This window comes from Oncorhynchus keta, unplaced genomic scaffold (genome assembly GCF_023373465.1).
Source record: "Oncorhynchus keta strain PuntledgeMale-10-30-2019 unplaced genomic scaffold, Oket_V2 Un_contig_29148_pilon_pilon, whole genome shotgun sequence".
Lineage (NCBI taxonomy): Eukaryota > Metazoa > Chordata > Actinopteri > Salmoniformes > Salmonidae > Oncorhynchus > Oncorhynchus keta.
The window spans coordinates 1-27,069 of NW_026286405.1; the positions used below are offsets into that span (position 1 = coordinate 1).

Genomic DNA, 27,069 nt, shown 5'->3' on the forward strand with positions numbered 1-27,069 from the left:
GTATTGCTCACCTATCACTGCCACCGCCCTCCGTGGCCTGGGCCGACCGCACTGCCAATAACGGCCACAAGAGGGCGTTGCACTTCCAGGCGCCAACGATGAGGACCTCAGCTACGAGACCAGCCCATACATCAAGGCCCTGGTCGACGGCTGCTCTGTGAGTCTTATTGAATTGGTTTATTTAAACAGCGTGGTCCACTCAGTAACAATTGGCAGTGTTTTTCAGGGAGTCATGGGAACCAAAAGTAATCTCTCTAGCTTTACTCACCTCTCTGCACGGACATTCAAGTTATGGATGTGTACCTCGAGTATCTAAAAAAACTAAAAGAAACCTGAGATTTTATAGTGTCTGGGGTATACCCCCCTTATTTAATTTTTTTAAAGGAACATTTGTCACAATTCTCTAAATGTTGCTCTATTTTCAATCTGATGTAGGCTAATTTAATATTTTTAATCTCAGCAGTCAATAAGAACAAATGCCAATACAAAAAGTATTACAATGGAACTCTATGTTTTCCATTACACACAATAAAAGTGAAGTATCAAATCCTAGGCAGATACCCTTTTCCTCAGATGTAGTGATCTCACCCTTCTTCTGTTTCTGTCTGTCGGCAGTATCGTAAGGGCTTCGACAGGACAGTGGTGGAGGTGAACACGCCCCAGGTGGAGCAGCTTCCTCTGCGGGACCTCAAGATCACAGACTTTGGGGAGAGCAAACCAGAAATTTGGCTTTGAAGTTGGACCTGTCTGTTTCCTGGGCTAACACACCGTACAGAGAAATGAGAAACACATATAGAATATACACTTACTATGATGCACACACACACACTCTGTCACACACACACTCATGCACTTAACACAAACATTGACACATTTGCATAGACATGGCAATATACAGGACATGCCCAGTAATTTGTACATTTATTTCAGGATATCAAACACACACACACACACACACACACTGTTGTGAAACGGACATGCACTCACTCAAGTGTATGCCCAGGGGAAAACATCTCCCAAATAGAAATGGACGACAAGAGAAAAGTAGAACGCAAACATTCTCGCGAAGAGGAGACCAAAGATCGATTGCAAGAATGAGAGATGGCGTTCAGACCGTCAACAGAATAAAACAGTGTTCTTTTCCAACGAACAGCTGGGTCAAAGACCCGTCTCCTCCTTCCGTACACGCCAGAGCCCCCTGTCGCGGACCCCCCCTCTCACTCCTCTCTCCTTCCCGCTGTCTCTCTACCGAGTTGTCTCAGCCACTCTACCTCTCTGCTTCGCCCTCACCACACACTTTACCTCTCATGCATCCAAGCCCCACCCCATCCTACGTCTCATTTTCCGCCTCGCCACATTAAGGGGAAACCAACGAAGGAACGGGAGATCCACGAAGGCCTGACGGTTCAGAGACGACCAGGAAAGTCTACTGTACGTCCATGTTGTCTAGCTAAGTGAATTTTCTCCATCATCTCCACCAGTGAAATTCTATACCAAACAAACCAACTATACCAGCCTAACATCAGTTACACCAAAGCAGGTCAAATATAATGCAGGCGGATGAGTCTAAACTTTACGGTGCTTTGTGGAGATGGAGTGGAAGCAGATCTGTGACATCTCTAGCTTTAACGCGGCTCTAACCTTAAAGTGTGACTATGAACAGCCTTTTACTCAATACTGTAGTAATATAGTCCTAACAGCAACGTACTGTCTCTGAGCTGCATGGCTGTTTATTTTTGGGCCAATAATGTTGCATGCAATGGGACCGAAGGGTGTCTATGCCTTCTCTAAGGACCAATGAATCAAAAGCCATGAACCTTGTAAATTGTACTGAACGTGATGTGTGGAACATTTATTTGTAATCAATGTTACAACTGTCACAGACAGTCCAGAACTGTAGTTCCTAGACAAGCGTATGGGCCAGAATGCCATCAAACCAGTCTAGTACTTACAGGTCTGGAATTTCATTGCTGTTTCATGTAGAACACAGGTTACATTACAGGATTTGTGACATTCCGTCTCTTTTCAAGCAGGGAAGGTATCAGGGTTAAATATGTATATGAGCTGAATAGATGACGACCCAACGTTCTCTCTTACAGCGGTGAATAAAATGCTTTCTTTCAAAAAACTGTGGCACGGTGCTAATTATACCAAAGCGTTAATATATTCAGCGTGAATAATTCAAGTTTGACTCCATCACAGCCGCACGATGTCGTCACCAGTTCTCCTACTGGAAATGTGCAATCGAATCCATTTGTACAGACTGTGATATTCTATTGTATTTATTGAAAACAAAACAGGGTGCTTCAAACAACGACAAAAACCAAATATGACACTCGAATGTGGTATTTCATTTTGTATTTATTTCCTGTAGTTCTCACTTGGCGGTCTTAAAACAATTAAATACATATTAAACTAACACTAAACCGAGTTATCTGTACACCCCCCTTTGGTCTATGAATGTCAACAGTTCTGGTGGTGGTGGTGGGGGGGCACGTGGCCATATCTCATTGTAACCATTTAGCATTCATCGACTGTACTGTGCTGTTATGATTGCTTCTACTGTAATGATTAAATGGTGACTGACTCTCCATTGCGGTTTGCCACTGCTTGGCTGAGCTGTGCTGCAGGAGTATGGCGAGGGCGACAGACACCAGGATTCTACGGTTGTGAGAATACAGCGGGCAGGGGACAGCTAGCGGGAGGGATGGAAGATTCTAGCAACCACGTGGGCAAATATTACAAAGATTTTGTTTCTAAGTGATGTACTGTGGCTATGGGGTTGTATATCATTATGGGTATTTTGGTTTGTGTGTTTTGGGTTCGTTTTTCTTTTGACATTGCAGAAGGGGGGATTGACAAACTAAAACCTGAGGTGATTCGCGAGAGAATGACATTTATTGTTTTTGTTGTTGTTAAAGACAAACAAATATTTCGACAAAATATGGTGCTGAAAAGACAAAAAGTATTATTTTATAATGTAAGTAATTTTAAATGTTGTTTCTGTAATATATCATCTTTTAAAAATAGCTTCTTGACTCCCTTGTGTTTTTTCCTCGTCCCTCCGTTTCATCCTCTCTCAACTGGCTGGTGTTACATGTTACCCAGAGCTACACAATAACTAGTCATTATTTTATTTCTCTTCATTCAGTCAGCTGAATATAACCACATCATTCACAATCTCCAGTGAAATGACCACCAGAATCAGTCAGATCCCAACCGTATTTCCACTATATCACCTCATCAGCCCCCCTCTTTTCCCCTCTACTGTCCAGTGCTCAGTGTTGTTTTCCTTCTCTGTTTACTGTTAGTTTTTGTTTTGCTTTAGTTTCACTGTTTCATTGTTCTTGGCTTGTTGTTTTCTGTTCAACGTCTCCAATTAAACCACATGCCAACGCATTTTCTCTGTGTTCACACTGTATTCGTGTGTCTTTGTACGTGTGGCGTCGGTCTTTCCTGTTTTCAAACATCTAAATCCAACCGTGTTAGTAATGACTGGTATAAGTTTCACTCGCAAAATTATAGTAACCGCACATAAATGTAGAGGGTTAAGAGACGGAACTCGGTTAAATTGGGAGAGCACTCAACTCTCGCCACAACAGGTTTCAATTTATTGCACATTTACACTAAGATATTGACTAGATTTACAAAACAAGATTGATCCCCAATCGGTTGTATTATCACACGCGAAGGCACAGTGTGAACGTTGAAGACATATACAATTACTGGACCCTAGATGGGATCTTCATGAGGATGATGGAATGTTGTCTCAGCCAATGAAAAGGCCTCTGAAGATAAGAAGAAGAAGGGAAAAGAATGTGTTAACAGGACAGCAGCGGGTAACTTAAAAGGCATTTCCTGTTAAACATGAACCATTATAATGTATTGCAGGTGGGTCCATTACCTGCTACTTCAACACTGGTTCCAGTGATGTAGCCAGTGATGTAGCCAGAGTCCTCTACTGGGAATGTGTTAGGATCCATCAGCTTCCTCTCTACACAGAGAGGGAGAAGGGTTAGGTCTTACAGCTTGACTATAGAAAGGTACAGAATTCGGCATTGGTGGCGTGATCTATAGCATAGAGGGTTGTGTATACGGTATTCCTACCTGCAGGCTCTCCCATCCTCCCCAGGGGCACCATGGACGTAAGCTGTAGACACAAAACAAAACACAGCAAGTTAAATACACACTTCTATACAACAACAAAAACAGTTCAGGGGGTTACTTTCTATATCTGATATAAAGGAGAACTCAGTCGTAGCTGACTGATTAATTTCTCAGGCACTTTATCAGTCATGGGTGTGGTTATGAACCCTGGTAAACAGTTACACCGGCTCTCAAATCTGGAGAAAGAGAGAAGTTATAGATCATATCCACCCTGGACCCGGTTCCCCAAACACATCCCATACTTCTATCCACCCTGGACCCGTTTCCCCAAACACATCCCATACTTCTATCCACCGTGGGCCAGTCTCCCCAAACACATCCCATACTTCTATCCACCCTGGGCCCTTCTCCCCAAACACATCCCATACTTACCCTGGATCCGGTTCCCCAAACACATCCCATACTTCAATCCACCCTGGATCCGGTTCCCCAAACACATCCCATACTTCAATCCACCCTGGACCCAGTTCCCCAAACACATCCCATACTTCAATCCACCCTGGGCCCGGTTCCCCAAACACATCCCATACTTCTATCCACCCTGGACCCGTCTCCCCAAACACATCCTATACTTCTATCCACCGTGGGCCCGGTTCCCCAAACACATCCCATACTTCAATCCACCCTGGATCCGGTTCCCCAAACACATCCCATACTTCAATCCAACCTGGTCCCGGTTCCCCAAACACATCCCATACTTCTATCCACCCTGGGCCCGGTTCCCCAAACACATCCCATACTTCTATCCACCCTGGGCCCGTCTCCCCAAACACATCCCATACTTCTATCCACCCTGGGCCCGTCTCCCCAAACACATCCCATACTTCTATCCACCCTGGGCCCGTCTCCCCAAACACATCCCATACTTCTATCCACCCTGGACCCGTCTCCCCAAACACATCCTATACTTCTATCCAACCTGGGCCCGGTTCCCCAAACACATCCCATACTTCAATCCAACCTGGTCCCGGTTCCCCAAACACACCTTAAAAACTAAGTTCATTAGAACCCTCATAGGAGCATCGTTAAATCTCCGAGCTGTTTCCCAAAACAATCGCCACTGAAGTTGCCCTCTAAAACACTTGTTATCTACCGACTGCCTCAGAACACTCATAGAACAGATCAGTGGTTCTTGGATGCTTTCTTTGCCCCCTTCTGAGTCACTTTTAACACAGAGGATCTCCGCTAAACACACAATCAAGCGGTTGATTTTGTCTCTCTGTGATCGCCAACAACTTCAGAACGGAGTTGGCTACAAATACAACGTTGCCAATGTCTTTGCAATTGTTACAAACAAGCAACGGATAAAAGAAGCTTCAAATGAAAACCGAGATGACGGATTAAAAAACATACAGTAGTAGGATTAAATGCTACACAGGCCTATATATTTTAATCAATTGAGTTCTATATTGCTAATTGTAGGCTCAGCTGTCTATAATTTCATGATGGTTACAACATGTACGCAATGATGTGCCAAATCTGTGATTAAGTTATTATAGTGTAAGCATTACAATAAGCCACCTCAATATTTGCAGCCATATAGGTGATAATATATCTCTAGGAGCTGATCCATCGTCAGTATTGTGGACTAATTCCAAGGTTAAGGTAAGATTTGAATGGAGAAAGCTGATCCGAGAGCAGCGCTGCCTTTCTTCCATCCTATCAGATGGACACATGCTCCAACAAAGTACTTAGCAAACTTTATTTCTGCCTGGTGTTTCATCGCTATCGGGAAACCAGGCTCTGCTCACTCCAGAATGTTTATAGCCTATTTAGCTTCTCTCTGTTGGTGAATGGGTCAATTTTGGGGTGTTGAAATCAAATGCAGGGTTGTGTTCAGTAGGCACAACACAGAAGACAACTGCCCAAAAAGGGTAAGTAGCATCTCAAATTAATAAGAAATGCACATTTTTGTTTCTGTTTCAAAACATTTTGTTACGGTTTCCCTAATGAACACAACCAAGGTGTGCCTCACCTGCTCAGCTAGTCGGCTGCAGTTCTGGTTAGGCCCTCCACAACTGCTTTGGAAGCCTGTATAGAACAGGCAAGTAGTTCGCCTGTTCAATATTGCCCACCTGGTAACAGGCAGAAACACAAAGAGACAATTAAAGAATGTCAGGAATGAATGTAAGTCTGTTGAAAACTAATGGCCTATGACTGGAGGGCCAATAGTTAAAATGTCAGACTTACCCACAATGCTGCCCACAGCAATGATGGAGCGTTTCGGAGCTCCACTGGCAACCAGAGCCTTTCCAACAGCCTTAGTCAGGTGAAATGTAGCCTGGGAGATGGGGGAAAGATTTGTAGAATACGAGGGTAAGAAAAACTATTTTAACTCTCCGATTTCAGGTGTATCAACAGAAGTGTCACTGAACCTAAAGAGAGTATTTCTGTCTAGAATAAATACCATTTGTGAGGAAAAACTCATTCTGATTGGCTGGGCCTGGGTCCCCAGTGGGTGTGCCTATGCCCTCCCAGGCCCATCCATGGCCGCACCCCTGCCCAGTCAATCATGTGAAATCCATAGATTAGGGCCTAATGAATTTATTTCAATCGACTGATTTCCTTCTATGAAATGGAACTCTTTGAAATGATTGCATGTTGTGTTTATATTTGTGTTCGGTATCAATAGATTCAGGACAATAAGAACAAAGGGTCATACCTTTAGATGACTTGGGTAACCTTGTCAAAGTCCTCGTCCTCCATTTTCAGGGAGAAATCATCCTGAGTGACACCTGCAGCGTTCACACATACTGAGGGAGGCTGAAAGTACCGACACTGCATTCAGATTCCTTATGGCATTCAGTGACTCACTCACACAAAATGCCTCTTCCGATTCAGGCAATTTCTAACTTCTCGATCGTGTTGCTAAAGAACTGAGTGAAGTGCTTCAGGTCAAGTATCCAAAAACGTTACATGACTGACTCATTGTCCCAGTAGGAGACGCCAGCATAGGCTTTAGGATAAGGACTCTAAATTACACTAGTACACCCACTGAATTAGTCTGTGTGTCTGCACATATGTTAATCACATGTATTCTTGTGAGTAGCTTCTCTACACTCTCCCTTGATTGAAACATCCACAGCAGCAGCGATGTGGTCCTGCCCTTTGTGGCCATGGTCCAGGATGCCCAGGGCTGATTGGCTGACTCCTCTCTGATATCTGCGACCACCACTGTGGCACCCTCAGAGGTAAATTGCTGGCATATGGTTTAGCCAATCCCACTGCCCCCTCCTGGAGACAATGAGTAGTGCAAAAATGTAGGAGGCAATCTGCTGTAGCTCACTGCAGGCAAAGAGGGCTCTATGCAACTAACTTGGAAAATATGTAAATTAGGTCTATAACAACGGGGCTGATGCATTCTTTCTAGCTTGCTTCATGTCACCTGAGTGAAGGTTCTTGTAGGGTAAAATTGTTGTCTTCACCTTTGACCCAATGAGAGGGACACATCTGTCTCATCTGGTAAAGGTGAAGACAACTGCATTTCTTGTCCAATGAAAATTGGCTACTATAAAGAAAACGAGTGTGTATGTTAAAGTTAACTTAAACGGGATATTGTCATTAAGGTTTCATTAGCCGTCTAAATCAGTTTGCTATGTGGCTCTTGAATTACCACAGGACAGAAAAAAAACATTTTCAAAGCAAACATGTTCACAAATGTCTGCAAGACGATAAACTGTAACAGTGATGTCGCATAGTTGAAACAATGTTATAATGTTGCAATGTTACAAAGAACGTTCGCTACATTCTTGCACTGCAGCGAAATAAAACGATTGATGCCCAACAACTAACGTTAGCCCAAGGTTTAGCTAGAACAACCACAAGATAGTGCGCCTAGATAAGCACATCTACCCTCAGAGAACTGCAGTTATAATTTACCTACTTTACATATGTATTAAGTTGCATATAAAGGCCGACGAGGCGTGAAAGACGACACTAACCCGTGATAACTGTCAACCTTGATGAGCCGTGTTGTGGCCGGCATGAAGATTGAGTCGTTCTCGCTTGATCCAGGAGAGGGAGCCACAGGACAGGTTTTGTTCGCGATCATTTCTGTGACTCCTTTTCTTCTTCTGTTGGTTTTATGGCGAACTACAACCGAAAAAGGTCTATTTTTTCCACCACTAACTGGATGGGTTGAAAAACAAGGTAAAAAGAAAACCATTAATCCACCCAAATAAAAATAGTACACTGACAAATCCAAACCAAATCTCCATATCTCCCTTCTCAAGCTCTCGGGCCTCAGAGGGTGGTACTGCTTGTGACAATACTCCATGCAACTCCTCCACCGAGAAATCTTTCAGTGCCAGGAACCGCTCTGCCACATCCACAATGATACATACATTTTCCTGGACATCCTATCGACCTTGGCAGTTTCAATAATCACCTTCTTAACCTTTTAAATACCTTGGTCCTGCTGGTGAAAGGAAACCCCTGCAGCCTGCAGTGAAGGCCTATCCACAACCATATTACTCTTCAAGTGCACCATTCAAACCCTCAACCCTTTTAACAGCTGCTTCATATGAAATGCTCTGGACAGCCCTGACTTTGGCCACCTCATTCTCTTTCACCACCTCATTCTCTTTCACCACCTCATTCTCTTTTACCCTTGTTGGGCATTCTAAAGACGTGGCTTCATGGTTCCCACCACAATTGCAACATGTCACATTTTCATCCCATGATCTTTTCCACAACTTGGACATCTTGTCTTCTCCATTCTGCAAACACTTGAAACATGTCCAAAAGATGTTCACAGTGGTCACACTGCATCGGTCTTGGGATAAATGCTCTGACTCTGTAGTTTAAATATCCTAACTGTACTTGAGTGTCAAAAACACAAGAACAGATACTCTTCACTTTTTAATCCTTCACCACACGATTCATCCGACGTGCATATATACCTCCTGGAATATCTTTCAACACCGACTTCCCATGAGCTGCCAGATATTACCCCACTGAGGGTGCCCTGTACCGAAGAGGCACACACGAAACGTCAAACTTCTCAAATCGGGTGAGATGCAACACACGTTCCTTCGGATGTACAACAATTAGAAACAATCCCGCTCCTCTCGTGATCCTGACAACCTCGTGATCCTGACAACCTCGTGATCCTGACAACCTCGTGATCCTGACAACCTCGTGATCCTGACAACCTTCACTTCACCCAGCAATCCCTCCACCAGTTTGGATATCTCAAATGGATCCCTTATGAAAAGAGATTGCAGTCAGAGTGCAGTATAACTGAAGTACAATGCAGTATAACCAGTATGCAGCAAATCCTGCATCCAATATAACACCGTTTTTTTAGGTCAGAAATGTTGCCGTGTAAATGCAGTTATTCTGCAATTACTGAATCCAAAACACCACAGGTGACTGCAGTTACTGCACTTTTACTGCAGTTTCAAAACTGCCATCTTATTTTGTAAGGGATTCTTCAAGATTGGTAATCCGATCCTACAAGACACGTTGGGACATTCTCAGCACTGTACACTACTTTGCTCCGTTTTCCATATATATATTTTTTACAATATTCCAATTCTCTTTGATTCTACCGCCATTAGATTCACAATCCACATCAGCTTCCGCCATCTTTCCTCTCATCTCTGTGACTCGTCAGCTTGTAGTATGAGTCCTCATATTGTAGTGCTAAACAAGGGAAATTAGTTTCCTCTGATTCGTTCAGCCATTCTTATCGGGAAATGAATGGGGAAAGAATGGGTTTAGGAGAACAAAGGCTTAGGAGTTTTTATACATATAAGTTCTATGAGATAATATCGGTCACTGTTAACGTTACCTTTCATGTGCTTTATGTGCTTGTTTTGATGACGTTAGCTGATGAAGATGATCTCATTGAATAAAACATATGAGGTCTTCTAAGCCTGTCTTTACCACAGGCCTTATTTATCGGGAGTTTACCATTATTCCAAAACCCCCATTCATATCCCCTTAGACTTTGGCCAACCAGCCATGGCGGAGTTAGAGCCTACAAAAATACACCATTACTATTGCTCTTTATACTTTAATTGCGGTTCGCAGGGATAATGCAGATGGTCCGCAAATATTTTCCGATTTGTAATGCGAATATGTGAACAACTATTGTTATTGTCTGAATTGTTCTTCATTTTTTTCTTGACATGTTCAAATAACTCAAGCGTAGATTGGTAACTTTTTTTTTCTAATTTAGTACACAGAAACAAGAGGCCATGAGTAACTTGGTAAAAAAAAATGGCACCAAATGGCCTATAGGGGTTTCTGTTAAGTGGTCTCACTTAAACCCTCATATCCGTTGCCCCATTTGACATAGAGACTTGACACTTTGTATGTAGGTGTCTTTTTTAATGCTAAACACATTTGACCTGAGGACCCACCCATAAGGTCCATCAGGATAGATTGTCCTCCATCTTGGACATTTTGGAAAACCAAATAACACCATATATTTACGGTAATATGCTCAAATAATATGCGAAAATGTCTCTTAACCAATATCCTCTAACTCCTGTACCCCTTTAAAAGACAGAGTAAGCTACACCTCAACCTCAGCACAATGCTCTGTCATGACCACCTACACGCTCTAATATCCTAAGTAGACTGGGCATGACATTTGAGCAACCTGCTGAGGTCACAGTGTTGCTTTCTGCCTTTCAGACAGGTACATAGTGGTACAGGAGTTGGAGGATTGTGAATACATTGAAGACCTCTCTGTCTGATCTGTTCAACCTGGGCAAATTTGTGGGGAAATATGGGATATAACATGCAGAGTGGTTCAATGAAATAACATGTTTATTTACCATTCACTTGTCACTCATAGAAGTGGACTAGGTGAGTGCTGGAGTTGTCAGACGATTCTGTGTGTGTTCCAAGTACATTGGAAATCAAACAAATTAGGGAAAAAAGGGTTTATTTGAAAGTCCTCTAATGAACACCGTTTTCTCCACAGTTCTACACTTCCCTTTCCTCCCTACGTTCCAGAGGCTTCTCAGATCTCACGTCAGACCTGGCCGGCTGGCAAATCCTACCTTGTGCTGCTTTATGAAAGTTACTGCCCACATTTACTATCGTCCATTTACTCAAAACAGAGTCTCCAACATTATTGAAATTGCCAGAATACACAAAATTATCAAAAGTATGTGGACACGTGTGTCCTCGTCAAACATATTCCAAAATCATGGGCAGCCTCCACTCTTCTGGGAAGGCTTTCCACTAGAAGCTGGAACATTGCTGCAGGGACTTGCTTCTGTTCAGCCACAAGAGCATTAGTGAGGTTGGGCACTAATATTGGGCGATTAGGCCTGGCTCGCAGTCGACGTTCCAATTCATCCCAAAAATGTGGGTTGAGGTGGGGTTGAGGTCATTGCTCTGTGCAGGCCAGTCAAGTTCTTCCACACCGATCTTGAAACCATTTCTGTATGGACCTCTTTTGGTGCACGGGGGCATTGTCATGCTGAAACAGGTCAGGGCCTTCCTCAAACTGTTGCCACAAAGTTGGGAGTATAGAATCGTCTAATGTCATTGTATGCTGTAGGGTTAAGATTTCCCTTCGCTGGAACTAAGGGGCCTAGCACCGAACCATGAAAACAGCCCCAGACCATTATTCCTCCTCCACAAAACTTTACAGTTGGTACTATGCATTGGGGCAGGTAGAGTTCTCCTGGCATCCACCAAACCCAGATTTGTCTGTCAGACTGCCAGATGGTGAAGCGTGATTCATCACTCCAGAGAACGTTTCCACTGCTCCAGAGTCCAATGGCAGAGAGCTTTACACCACTCGAGCCGATGCTTGGCATTGCATATGGTGATCTTAGGCTTGTGTGCGGCTGCACGACCATGGAAACCCATTTCATGAAGATCCCGACAAACAGTTAGGAACTCAGTAGTGAGTGTTGCAATCAAGAACAGACGATTTTTACACGCTAAGTGCTTCAGGAGTCGGTGGTCCCGTTCTGGGAACTTGTGTGGCCTACCACTTCGCGGCTAAGCAGTTGTTGCTCCTAGACGTTCCCACTATACAATAACAGTCGACCAGGACTGCTCTAGCAGGGCATACATTTTACAAACCGGTATGTTGGAAAGGATGGCATCCTATGATGGTGCCACGTTGAAAGTCACGTAGCTCTTCAGTACAGGCCATTTCTACTGTCAATGTTTGTCTATGGAGAATGCATGGTTTTAGACACCTGTCAGCAACAGGTGTGGCTGAAGTAGCTGAATCCACTCATTTGGCCATGTAATGTACCTTCACTTGTGTCTTCTGCTCTCAGACATGAGAATAGGCCAGAACACATTGGTTTTTGCAATGACTGCTGCCACCTAGTGATCAATGTCGTCATGACAAGAACTTCATTGTTGAAAATAATTCTAATTATAGAGTGACAGCCTATCATCCTCCTTTTGAATCATCACACGGGTCCACTGTAATTGCTCAAAACAGACACAGAGTGAGTGTTAAAGACCTCTCTCTCTATTTGTAGTCGGACAGTTCAAAGTTATTTTCTTCCAAAATAAACAGAGCGAGAAACAACCACCTCACAATTGTAGGGGGGTGAAAGAACATGATTAAGAACAAAAGCAAAACAAGAAACCCCAGTGGTAGAAACATGCTCCAAAGTTTTGTGACTGTAAACTATGAACTGTTTTCAACCGTGCCTTTTCTCCTTACAGCTGTACACATTCTTGTTGGAGTAGTTTGTCATTATTACCAATATCCAACTTTTCTCAAGTGACTTCAAGTAAATGCAACAACGATTTGGTCTGAGTGCCCACTCAAATAAATAACTGATCACACGTACAAATTCTAAATTCTCAACAACAAAAAAGCTTGATTTCTTAACTAAATCACAAAATCAGTTTAGGACCTCAGAATATCTTGAAGTACGTATACCACCTCTGCTAAACGCACTATGAGCAAGGAAATGGTCACTACAATCGTCTTCCCAAATCAGATTCAGCTAAATTGAAGACAAAAAAAACAACATTCAGCTGCCAAAATGTTAAAAGGCCAAGTTGTTAAAATAAAGTATGGTTTTGTGCCATAAAGCATTGGTAGTGCAACGCTATGGGAATCAGACACGGGAGACACAAGGACAGCATTTAACCACCCCACTGAACCCTACGAAGATACCATCTAGAAAAATATTTTTTTTCCACAGATAAAATGAAGTCTCAAAATATAGTCATTGTTGTGCATTACTCATGCAAGTTATAATGTCTTGCAAGAGAGATGTGACCCCTTCAGGAGTCTGTAGACTTGACACATCCTGGACATATCCAATTGACAGAGAACAAAACAAGGGAAGAATCTGTTTGCGTGTGGGCAATGCTGAGATGTCCTCACAATTTATTTGCAGATTGGTCACAAGATAGAAACAGGTCATTTACAGAGTGAAACGCAGGAAAAAGTTAGCTCACTTAAACCATTTGTGTACCATGGACACCCCTCTCAGGCTGTAGAAGTACATGCGTATGTTGCAGTCTTGATGCTCTTCGGTTTCTTCATGTATACTGAACCAAGGTGCTTTACAACGCAGAATTACTTCAAACGCCTGCATCAACAAGATGAGAAACTAAGCAGGGCTGCGTTTACTGTGCGAGGCCGTGCCCCTCTCTCACACACACACACACACGCTTTACCTTCTAACTCCTTGTCATAAAACAACTAAATGAAAAACAGCCTGTCCACACCTTTACATTCTCCCCACATTTGGGGATTCCTTAAAATTCTTCTTTACAAAAGAAAAATAGATATTTATATATTCGTACATAGTATATACACAAAGCGTGGAGAGAAAGACATAGTACGAGATGATCCCATAGTTCTGGACTATCTATCCTCCTCGCTTGTAGAGATCCTGCCATCTTGAGGTCCTTCCATCTTTCAAGAGCCAGTAGAGATCCTGCCATCTTTCTAGAGTCAGTAGGGATCCTGCCATCTTGAGATCCTGCCATCTTTCTAGAGCCAGTAGAGATCCTTCCATCTTTCTAGAGCCAGTAGAGATCCTTCCATCTTTCTAGAGCCAGTAGAGATCCTGCCATCTTTCTAGAGCCAGTAGAGATCCTGCCATCTTTCTAGAGCCAGTAGTGATCCTGCCATCTTTCTAGAGCCAGTAGGGATCCTGCCATCTTTCTAGAGCCAGTAGGGATCCTGCCATCTTTCTAGAGCCAGTAGGGATCCTGCCATCTTTCTAGAGCCAGTAGGGATCCTGCCATCGGCTCTTTAACCTATGAGACAACGCATCATCTATGTCAACCCTCTAGGTTTCTAGAGCAATGAAAAAACCCAGTCTCTCTCCATCCACTCTTTCTGTTGGGACTGGATTCTCTCAACACATCCCCATCTTTTTTAATTCCGGGTCAGTTCTGACTATAGTTTGACCCGCCTGCAGCTCTGTTGGCAGTCCTGCTCTGTCCTGTCTGGGGTTCGTGGGCTCAATGCCCATCCCTCTGGAGCTTTCAGTCCGAGTCACTGGTGTCAGAGGAGGACGAGGAAGAAGATGAGGAAGAGTCTGAGCTGGAGCTGCTGGCGCTGAGGCGAGACGCTACGGCGTGGGGCTCCACTGCACTGGGCTTCTCTGCTGAGAGAGAGAAACCGATAGACACAAGGTCAAATACTTGGAATATAATGTTGAGAAGACAACCCACACATTTTGCAAAGACCTGAGCTGATCTCTTTCATGAAGTACTATGAAGGTGGATAGGGCCATACATTAGAGAAAATATATTTTAAATACATTTTGGCTTGTAGTTCCACATCTCTGTGAATGCTCAGAAAGTATACTGAACAAAAATATGAAATGCAACAATTTCAAAGATTTTAGAGATAAAGTTCACATAAGGAAGTCGGGCAATTTAAATGAATTCATTAGGCCCTAATCTATGGATTTCATGACTTATTTACAGATAGATATGCATCTGTTTGTCAGATACCTTCAAAACCAAATCTGAAAACGGGACAATATCTGGTGTGACCACCATTTGCCTCATGCAGTGAGACATCTCCTTCACATAGTTGATCAGGCTGTTGCTTGTGGCCTGTTGTCACACTTCTCTTCAATTACTATGTGTTGTTGCTGGCTATTGGTGGGAAATGGATCATGCTGTCATACACGTTGATCCAGAGCATCCCAAACATGTCTGGTGACTATGCAGGCCATGGAACAACTAGGACATGTTCAGCTTCCAGGAATTGTGTACAGATCCTTACAACAAGGAGCCGTGCATTATCATGCTGAAACATGGGGTGATGAATGGCATGACAATGACCTCGTCGCGGTATCTCTGCGCATTCAAATTCCCTCCGATAAAATGCAATTGTGTTCGTTGTCAGCTTATGCCTGTCCATACCAATTTAAACTTGAGACATCTGTGGCATTGTGTTGTGTGACAAACTGCACATTTTAGAGTGGCATTTTATTGTCCCCAGCACAAGGTGCACCTGTGTAATGATCATGCTGTTAAAACAGCTTCTTGATAATCCATCCACCTGACAGGTGTGGCGTATCTTGGCAAAGGAGAAATCCTCACTAACAGGAATGTAAACAAATTTGTGCACAAAATTTGAGATAAATAAGCTTTTTGTGCTCATGGAACAGTTCTGGGATCTTTTATTTCAGCTCATCAAACATGGGACGTACACTTCACATGATTGTGTTTATATTTTTGTTCAGGGTAGTTGTCATGTCTGATGTGTCTATTCTTTGGGCACTGATGCAGATTTATTCCGACTCACCTTTGGTTTTCTGAGGCTTCTTGCCAGAGTTAAGCTGCCCGCTGACATCCAGCAACCTCTGCTCCAGTTCCAACTGCTTCTCCAGAGCCAACTCCTCCCGGGACTTCCCTGCTCCACCTTTCTTCCCTACAAACAGAGAGGAGACCAGGGGGTTAGATGATGCAATGTCTGCATCCACCAACCGATCCAAATAAACAGAGACTAAGTCACTATGATGCTACCCAGTGAAACCCTTGAAATTTGTATGACATTTGAGTGAAATTGTGACAGAAAGGCCCATCAGGGACACTTAACAGGGACCAGAGAACATTGGAGGAGGGGGCTACACACGAAAGCTCCCTCACCATAGGGCTTGCGAGGCTTCTTGCGGAGGCAGGTCATGACGTAACGTTCCAGCTCGCGCAGCGTGGACGGCTTGAGCGTCTCAAAGTCGATCTCGATCTCCTCTGGGTTGGTGTCGCGCAGCGAAGGCTCGCGTGCCTGGATGATGTGAACCACGCGGCCCAGCTTCTCCCCGGGCAGCTTGTTGATGTCCAGGCTGAGCTGGCGCTTCTCGTCGTAGCTCATGGGCGACACCTCGTCCTCCTCCTCGGAGTCGTAGTGGGGGAGCATGGCGGCAGCGCTCATCTGGTGCATGCTGAGCGTCACTGCCTGAGACTTCTTGGAGGACCTGAGCGTGAGAGTGTGATTTAATGATTCAATCCTGAAGGTGAACATTTTGCTTTTGTCAGGAATAGATTTTGGGAATGGTTATAGTACGGAGTAAATAAATCATATCAGGACAGAGATGTTAAAATCGATAGACACCGCTTGCAAGTAGAGGGAACTCACTTGCTCTTGTTGCTCTTCTTGCCAGTGCTCCTCTTGCCCTGTGTGGAGCCCCCTTTGCTGCTCTTGGGTGTCTTCGACATCTTCGGCATCTTGGTGACCTTGGGCATTTTAGCCGGCCGGATGGGTGTATCCTCTTCGACTGGTACCCGGCTTCCCCGATGCTTCTCGGGCTTCTTCTTCTTCTTCTTGTCCTTCTTCTCTTTCTTCCTCTTAGGCTTGACGATGGGGCCCTGGGAGAGTGCTGCCAGTTGTTCATGAACTGCTTTCAGCTGATGGGACCATGGAGAGGACACGGTCAGTGACTGTTGTGGAAAACACTTCCAGCTCAGGTTTACATAAATACTTTTGTACTTAAAAAAAAAAGTAAATATATATATATTTTTATTTTTTATTACCTGCACCTTCTTGATTTTTCTGACAACTACATTATTGAAGAAAAATGTATTACTACAACAGATATGTGGTCGTCTCATCTAGCTGGTTTAAGATGACAGCACTAAGAGTAAGTCACTCTGGATAAGAGCGCCTGCTAAATGACTAAAATGTTGTGATGTAACGTAGTCTGTGTGTTGGTGTGTGTGTGTGTGGTGTTGCGGTGGGCGCAGGGCCGGGTCAGTCTACCTGTGTACACACCTGTTCCTGCAGCTCGGCCAGGCGGTGTGCTCGCTCCTCCTCGCTGTCCGAGCTGGGGCTGCTGTCACTCTCGCTCTCGCTGCTGGGGTCGCTCTCAGATGAGGACGAGGAGGAAGAGGAAGAAGATGAGGAGCGCCCACCCATGGAAGCAGGAGGGGCCGCAGGCTCGTCGGGCATCTTGGCAAAGCAGAACTCAAAGACGTCCTGGAGAGAACGAGAGGAAGGCATCAGATCAGTGCACTCAGATGTACCAGCCTACTGCTCAAAGGCTTAAAACAAAACTCAGCCAAGAAAAGATACATCTCCGTGCTTAAAATGTGTTTTGACCCGTACCTGTAGTTTGCGTGCCATGGCTACCACGTCATGGTCTGGAGGGTTGTACTTGTAGCAGTTAGAGTACATTATCCTCACGTCGCCGGCAAACTGCTGGGCGTCCCGGTACTCTCGACTGTCCATTTTCCTCTGCAGAGGGAGATGGGAGGAGGTTAACGTCACAGAATGACTGACAGTCTACCTTCATGGTGCTTGATGCAGATGTGTGGAGGAGCACAGGGGGCTGCTGGCTCATAATCAGGGCCAGAACAGAGCAAATGGAACAGGAATCAAACACCTGGAAACCATGTTTGATGTAGTTGATAGCATTCCACTAATGCCACTCCAGACATTACCCCCAGCCCCGCCCTCCCCAATAAGGTGCCAGCGACCTCCTGTGGTGGTGAGGCATGTACCTTGATGGTGCTGAGGTCCATGGGCTGCTTGATGATGTGGTGGTAGTCGTGTAGGCCCAGCATGGAGGCGTCTACTGGTTTGTAGAAAGGCCAGGCGTACGCCGCGTGTTTCTTGGACAGCAGCTCTTTGAGAATCCCGTTGCAGTACCGGAGCTGCTGGCCCAGTTTGCCGCGCCGCACCGGCTGGAGCTGCACAGAATCTGGTAGGTCCTTTTTCGGCGGCTTGATAGGGCGCCCGCTGACTCCCCTCCTCCCTGCAGGTGCTTTGGCGCCTGCCGTGACTCTGCCGCGGCCCATACCAATACCCATCCCCATGCCGAGCCCCAGGCCATGGCCTACCCCCAGCGAGGTGAGTGTCAACGGGGAGTCGGGCCCGCCGGCCATGCCCATGCCAATCCCGCCAACGCCCACGGTGATGGGCATGGCCATGGTGGTGGGGGTGGTGGTGTCTGCTTTCCGCTTCACTCCCTTTTTCTGTTGGGAGACAGAGAGACAGGGGCTCTTTGTCATTGGCTGAAAGCTTACCATTTCGGATAACAGAACAAGAAAATAACAAAACAAAGAAACCACACACAAAAAGAAAAGACGATGTCAGGTGATGTCGCTAATTTCCGGCTAACATTGTTGCAGTAGGTACTCTAAAGTAGCACAAACGGTTGCATGGCCATCAGGTAAATTGTATAACAACTTTGTAGTTTAGGGGTAAGTGAACACCGCACCTTGGCTGTGGGCTGTGTGGGGGGTAAGCTTAGCATAGCAGGAGTACTGTGGAGGGTGAGAGGTAGGCTCTTGGCCAGGAGCGTCTGTGGGGGGGTGGAGAGCAGCGACTCTGGGGTGTCCGGCGTGGGGGGAGAGTACGCGGACTGGGACACTGCCGGGACCTGGTGAGCAGTCGTCACTCCTCCTGGTACTGAGGCAAATGAAGAGGGAAAAAAGTGGTTATGCGTGGGAGTTTACACATATTCATGTGGTCCTGTGTTGCCGAGTTGGTAAAACCTAGCGCTTGTAACATCAAGGATTGAGGGTTTGACTCCCGATGGAGCCGCCCATAAGAAAAATGTATGCATCACTAGGTCGCGTCAGATTTTATTTTCAACATCTGCTAAATGACATATTATATGATATATATATTGATAGACATACATGTAGATATTATTCATATTCACATTATCTGACAGAAGGAGTCAATATCAAACACATTTCCCCAAAATAGCCACACACAAAAAGAAACACTCTCAAACAAATTCATTAACCACACACAGAGTCACACCCCCCCTCCCCGGTGCTCACCTGTGGCCCTGCGTCCTCTGCCTGGCTTGCCCGGTTTTCCCCGTGGTGGAGGAGGGGGCAGTTCTATCTCCTCCTGGGGCATCTGGGCAACCTTCTGAAGGAAAGCTTTCTCCAGGGACTGGGCCATCAGAACAATATCATCTGTTGGCTGGGAGACAGTCACCATGGAAAAGTGTTACCCGGCTGAAGATTACATGTAGGGCACATCACTTCTCAAAATAGGATGTGAGATCAACATCATCTCTATCAGATAGGTGATATCTTTAGACAGTTTATAAGACGGGGTTTATTAGTGCCGTAGCTCTGACAGTTTCCAGAGACGTCAAATATAAATAGATAATACGATGTTGAGCTTTTTAAACTCAAATGGCCTTTTGACTCCCCTAGTGTCCAGCCAGTAGCCGCTGGTCAATGGCTCATTTATGACAGTGAAAAGGTTAACTGTGGTTACAGCATTTGTCTCACACACACACCTTATTGTAGATGTAGCAGTTGGTGAACATGGTGTTGAAGTCCTGCATGCACTCGCTGGCGCTGCGGTAGTAGTTGCTCTCCAGGCGCCGCTTGATGGTCCCCATGTCCATGGGCTGTTTGATGATCTTGTGATAGTCCTGAGGCAGAGAGGAGCACGTTTACTTCACGCTGCCGTGCTAATAATACATATACGGAGCCTATTCAGCGCTGTATTGTCTGGAAGCTTGGAAGAAAGGCTTTTAGAAAACTTTTGAAGAGCTCCCAACCTAACATAAGAATATTCTCAATACCTTAGTTCTATTTAGGTCTGAAAACTGAGACATCCTAATATGCAAATAGGACTAAATGATTTGAATATCTATCGAGAAATATCCGCTGTCCGTCTGAGTTTGGCTAAGGTACAATGTGACTGGGCTCCCTGGAACAGTGGCTTGCAGGGACACTCACAGGCAGGCTGAGCTTGAGGCGTCCACAGGCTCCTGGAAGGGCCATGCGAAGTGGTGCCTCCACAGGTACTTCATCATGGCTCTCTGGAGGAACTGCAGCTGGTTGGTGGCGCGGCCCTGCCGGTTCGTGTCGTACACTAGGGGCCGTGGTGACCCAGAGGGGGAGCTTGCCCGTGGGGGAGCAATGGCGGGCCCTCGAATCCCTCGAACAGCAGTGACGGTTTCCTGATGCGCTTTCCGGGCCCGGCAGGCCCTGCTCCATCGCCATGATGGCATGCAGGCCTAGGTCGACCCCGCCCAGGGAGCTGTTGACGGAAAGGGAGGAGGGAATAAGCATAGAGCAACGGGGCAGGTGGAGAAAGGAAAAGGTATTGGATGACGCAGCAGCCCTCATTGAACAAGCCTTCTACTTAGGTAGCCCACTCAAAGTCTTAAATAACAGGTTAGCATAAAATAACCAGTCAATAGTGACTAATGCCCCCCTCTCACCATGATTCAGTTTCAATTGAGCTTTGAGTCACAACTGCCTCATTGGCATTGACAGAAACTAGAGGATTAGCCAGACTACCAGTACTGTGACAGACTGTAGAAAATATTATATATATATGGGTGTGGTTTCAGGAGTTCTTGGACAGCTGGCCTCAGGCAGGCATTTGAGGTTCACCAAGTAGCCAAAAAGCTTACGCAATACACCATGACAAGGATGCACGGGTATATTTAGCTTTGAGCAGTTTGCATTGTTACACCACGAACCCTTTGACTGTTGAAACCTTTCTGTTGGCTTTGGTTTAATGCCCCTGGCTGATAATAGCTGTGGGTTGGATGTAGTCTCAATAGAAACAGTGTTCTGTTGAAACTGTGATAAGAGCCCGGCTGGACATACACAGCAACAGTTATACTCATACCAAACATAGTGACATAAAATGTTACATACAAACAGCCTGTTAAATGAAACAGTGGATTTAATGGTATGCAGTGACCATTATACTGGTGATATGATTCCATTGTCCTGCCATTAAACACCCAGAGGCTTAGAGGGAGCAATGATATAGAAATGGGGGAAGACAACACCTCCATGCTTGTAACTGCCCATTTCTCATCTCCCTGGCAACAAAGATAACTCGATTCCATTGGCTGGAAGGTTATAAAACATTGTAACTAGAACCAACCCCCCCCAACAAAGTAGAAGTCCAAGTCCAGAGTCAATTGTGGTTCGTGCATCTAGCATTGTGATACAGATGCATGTGTTTTAACAGGAATCATAAAGAGTGCAGTGATCAAGTCACTCAGATCACAGGTGACCCTACCTAACCATGTTCAAATGCACCATTGACATAATTGAGCTGATTTATTTACATACAACGTAACTGAATGAGTTTATATAGACTAGTAAAACTGTGCAAAAAGCTTGTATTCATGTTCCATTCCTTGTGAACATTAGCCATGTGTATTGGAAAGGCTGTTAGTTGCCACTTATGGACAAATACTCTAGGTCTCTTCATAATTGCTACCAGGAATTAACTTTCTCTATAGGGACAATCTAAAATAATATGGAAAAGTTGCCAGTGATGCAACTGGGTGACATGTCTTGTGCTTGCATAAGATAGGACCAGGCCCTGGTCCCTCCGAAGACAGAAGAGTAGGGGTTAAATGTTTACGATCAATCCCCACTACTCAAATTCTCAAGATGAACTGACCAATTTTGAAAAAGTTAATATCAAAGAGGCCATTACCAACCATTCTTTACTGTAGGCTGTGTCTACATGTCCCCTACAATCAGACTAGATCAGTAGAGCTGCATCTTCCTCATAAGTGAACACCAGATGAGACTACTCGACCAGAATTGTATATTCACCTGTAACTTACCTTGACAAACAACTGATGCAAACCATGCCCATTACGTAACCTACATGGAAGCCACACTGTAGTGACTTGCTCCGTTACCAACTCTACAAAATGAAGACTGTTTTTCTTCAAGAAACTCTGAAACATGGGTTTTGTAGCCTATGCTGACCATGACAATCCAAGTCACAGATATTCCTTCTACTTGTAGCTTAATATCAGCTGGTATTCAAATGATACAAGTTGGAAAACACATTTGACACTTAGTGTACTTTATTATAAAAGTAAAAAACGTTAAAATACATAAAACACTTACATCACTGACACTTGTCAGCAACAAACATCAACACGAGCTACATTTCCTTTAAAAATAAATGTTTGGGAAAGGGAAGACCGTACTAACCACAGAACATTATCCAATTTACATTTTACCCTGGCTGTTACAAAAAAAGTAGATGTCTATTAATACTTTCCAGGTTTGGTGAGTAGAAAGGTAGTGAGTAGATTGTGAGGCCACTGCAAGGACCCGATGGGAAACTATTCCCATCCAACAGTTAGATACTTGACTTGCACATGCTGATCAAATAAACAAACATTGCAATGACCCCGCGTTAGGCTGAAATTATATGACGGCTAAACGATCAGCACTATACATAACCGTAATTCAGCCGTGACATGTAACGTTTTACCACCCTGTTTGCCAAATATATCCCTCCCAATCCAAATACAGGAGAACGAGACTCCCCAAATACTTCAACCCAGTAGTTAGCTACCAACCCAGTTTACCTCGTCTACCAAACCAGAATCACCGCTACGCTACGTTAGTTAATTATACTCAAATACATTGGTGATGCAGTAAGTAGATACATTAGCAAGTAACTACCAAAACAGCTCAGTTAACTTAGTTGGCTTTCACTCGAGACGAGCTTTCAATGGCCAACAATCATGGCTATACTATATACTTATTTATATCCATTAGTTTGCCAACTTCGAGTTAACGGAAATAGCTAAGTAACAAAGTAGACCTCCCGACGAGCATTGACAGTCTGCTAGTTAGAAGCCTAGCCTTAAGTTAGCTAACTAACTTAACTGACCCAGCAAACTTATCCCATGGTAGCCAGTTACCGAGCAATAATATACCCACCAAACAATCACAATGTGAAAGAATTTCGCTTAAACATTCACCCAGCCATTAACCACGAGGAAGAGAAAATAAAAAGCAAAAGACAGTTATGCTCGAGTAAATCCAGTTTAGCGAAATCACCAACTAACGTTAGTTCGCTTGTTATCATGCCAGATGGGCTAGGCAATCCTACTACCGCAAGGACTAGCTACCCGAGACGCTGGGAAGATGGCGTCGGTGCAGTACGATTTAAACGACAGGCGTCCCAAATAATTATTGTTCTATTTTGCAGATTGACGAGTGGTCACATCCTGACAATTGTCCAATATTGTTTTTGTTGCAAAACTATACAAACGCTCTATACCGACTGAGAAGTCTTGGTTTTAACACGTTCGGTGAACATGTCGGTAATCAGAAAGCATCTGTTTATAAGTGAATACTATTCCTAATGCAACCATATGCTTTCTCATCGCAAACCTAAATTCAATTAGTCCGATCGGTACCTGTCATGGGGCGGGTTTATGGCCGTCTCCATCGCGATGGATCCGGATTCTGTTTAAATACCAATATTCAAGTTCCTGTTTTGCCCGTCCTTTCCTCCAAGCCCCACCGAATCCAACTGATCACTGCTTCAGCGAAATGGCATCTCGCGTCTATGCCCGACAATTTATAGACCACCCACGCATTCTATTGGATACGGAATGTAAGACTACGCCCTATGATTTTCTATTCGCAGTTGAACATGTCATCCAAAGTAACCACACCTCCAAACACCATTTGTTTTCCTATATGCTTCCCATCCAACCAATTCGCATATTGTTATTATCAATCAAACTACATTCGCAATATTACTGGCTAGACCTCCCAGCACTCAAAATGTGTACTTTGATTGGTTATTTTACGTAGTCTATTACGAAAATGCGACATCCAACAACCCGCCCTTTCGCTTATCAAATTACATTACGTCAGCGTGGGCAAAGCAACGATAATGATTGGTCGTTAACTCCAGCGCGAACTTCCAGAGTAAACAGATGGCAAGTCATTGGTTAGCGAGTTCACTGACACGTATCTATCAGATGCTAAACGTAGGCCGAGCGCTTAAAAACACATTTCTTTCCGAGTAGCCGCATTTGGGTTGTGTTGACGGAGCGCCATCTTGAAGTGCACACGAGCTTGACTGTGCATACACATGAGATGGTGTCACAAAGTGTACAAGTAATACCACAGCCTGAGTTGGATCAAAAGGGCGATGATCATAACGCCTAGTTTCAAACCACGTGCTGTCTGACCTAACTACATATTTTACCAGGAATAATTATTTCTGACTACAAGAAAGGCTACCATTATCCGAGGCCTACTAATGTCAGAACTCAACCAAGGCCTGACATACTATTAATAGCACAACAGTTGGACACAATAGCTTAACTCACACTGAAGCCGAGGTTTTAAATGTCTTAGGGAGGATAAAGCAAACTAAGCTAAAGTGGTAAAGGAAATTACCCTCCATTGAATGACACAGCAATTCTCAACTCTTGCTGAAATAGTTATCAAATCAGATAAGAATTTCGGATACACACAACCACTTAAAAATTACTATAAGAGGACATTCTAGCAAAAGGTCGCATCTGTTAAGAATTTGAGAAAAGTTGCTCAACTTCAATAACACCCAAGTAGGCCGCATTCACGATTTGAACAGTTCAACTAAATCATCACTATAAACCTTACAACTCTTCGACATTAGTTGTCCAGAGAAAACCCTAACTAAACGTTAGTTATATCTACAACTATCTACAACTAAATCCCAAAACATTTCCTATCATACCAAGATACTCATTCGACGAAGTCCACGTGCAACAAACTAGATTATACTGAATTATCAGCAAAATGCCAACCTTCGACAAAAAGAAACTCGTAAAGGTAGTTTTAAATCTCTACAAAATGGTTCCCAAACGATAATACCCATCCCCCACACCAAGGTTACACGTTCTCTTCAATGTCACTCCACTAAATCCTCGCGATTTTCAATATATACGGACAGAGTATACATTTCAAAGCTTCTAAATACAATGAAACTTGAAATAAAACATACATTAATGTGTCTTAATCTTGACTAAATACCTACAAAAAAATAGTTTGCTAATTGACTCCCAGGGTTACATCAAATTAAACTATTAAAAATCTCAATTTGTAAATCCATTATGCAAAGTCAAAACTTTACTTCAAATTTCTCCTTGTCCTCCATCACGATACTTTTTTTTTTCAACACATTTCCCTCAAACATGTCCGACTTCTTCATCATTCTTTGGGTGGGGGAAGGGAAGTCATGTGATGAATAAGCTCATGGCAAAATGCTTGCCAAAAAGTTGTAGGCTACACACTCACTGCCACAGGGAGAAAAAAATATTGATATATCCAGAAATTGTCATCTTGCCGTTACAAATCATGTTCTTTGTCCACATGTTGCTGTATAAAAGTTAATTCGACCATATTGTTGATAACTTGGCGAAATCCTGAACAAAGGGCACGCTTTCGGGTATCAAAGCGTTGCTCCAATTGGACAAACCCAAACCACGTGGTGCGTATTGGATTGATTGATTTCCTTGACAAAACTGCAGCAATCCATGCAAGCGGACAATATAAAATCCCAGCATCGACACGACCCATATATTTGTTATACCTGCAGGTCTTCTCTTGACAACGTTTATATTTTGGTTGCCAGCATAGTGGATTCCACTGCGACAGCAAAAGCAAGCTGCTGCGCATGCGTAGAATATGGGCGAGCCAGTGGAAAGTGGGATATTGCCTCTATACAGAGTAGACACTGTTCTAGGGTCAGTTTTCCATTTTGGAGAAGGCAGAGAAGTTTCATTAGGACCTGGAGTTGGTATCTGATTCTAGATCTGTGGTCACTCATGCAACTTCTACCTTCAGCTCTTATGAAGATTATTATCAGAAGAATAGTATTTGTAATGTATAGAAAATGTAAAATAAAATGTTTGAAAGAAGGAAAAGTAGAATTAAAGTAACAGTAAGCTAAACATCAGGTAATTTGGGATCATATAGTATACTGGGAATGTATTTAATCTCCAAACTACAAAGAAATGTTCATTATCTTGCCGCAACCTCACTTCTATAGCATATCAGGTCAGTGGGCCTATGCACCACACACTGACATATTTGGGGGATATTATGGCCAACTTGAGGTGGCCATCGCTGTGTAGTTAATGATCTAATCAGGCTTCCAACAGAGAACAAGCTGTCCTTTGTGCTTTCTAAGGACCTGACAAATAGATAGGCCTTGCTGCTGAAGTTGTATGCTCACACCCCACCCTCAGTTCACAGCGCTCACTCAAGAGGAAGACGTCTCTGAGTCACCAAAGCATTTGGTGGATGAGCCCTGTTACATGATGATTTGGCCAGCAGGGGAAGTGGTTGCTAGGAAAGCTCTCTCCACCAAGACTGGAGAGCCATCCTTGGCAACATCCCCCTTGACAACTGACAACGCAATCAGAGTGGTGTGGAAATACAAGGGAAGGTACAATATGGCTCACCAGTTCATGGCTATGGAAAATTATTTTCTAATTTGCATTTGTTGAGCGAGACATTCTATGTATACCATGAACAATTAGCATTATGGCATAAAATGTTATGACTTGATTGAATACCAAATAAAACTTGGGATAGGCCTTCTAACTCTATTTATTTGGTCCCTCAGCTCCCTTGCATTAACTGACTGTTTGTGGCTGTGTATAATAAAATAGCTGGAATGGAAATATTTGGCCTACTGTCATTGTACAGTGCCTTGCCAAAGTA

At 44.0% G+C, this 27,069-nt stretch overlaps 1 long non-coding RNA gene and 3 pseudogenes across 1 annotated transcript; 1 reads left to right on the forward strand and 3 right to left on the reverse strand.

Annotated features, from left to right (window-relative positions):
* The first annotated feature begins 20 nt into the window (after positions 1 to 20).
* Positions 21 to 2,442, forward strand: LOC127923282 (collagen alpha-1(V) chain-like; annotated as a pseudogene).
* Positions 2,443 to 3,566: 1,124 nt separating this feature from the next.
* On the reverse strand, positions 3,567 to 3,940 carry LOC127923283 (uncharacterized). The gene is made up of 2 exons (XR_008113941.1): positions 3,905 to 3,940; positions 3,567 to 3,788 (listed from the first exon to the last, which is right to left on the reverse strand). It is a non-coding gene; the product is annotated as an uncharacterized LOC127923283 (long non-coding RNA).
* Positions 3,941 to 4,103: 163 nt separating this feature from the next.
* On the reverse strand, positions 4,104 to 7,628 carry LOC127923284 ((3R)-3-hydroxyacyl-CoA dehydrogenase-like; annotated as a pseudogene).
* A 5,834-nt stretch (positions 7,629 to 13,462) lies between these two features.
* LOC118399312 (bromodomain-containing protein 2-like) lies at positions 13,463 to 25,980 on the reverse strand (annotated as a pseudogene).
* Between the last annotated feature and the right edge of the window lie 1,089 nt (positions 25,981 to 27,069).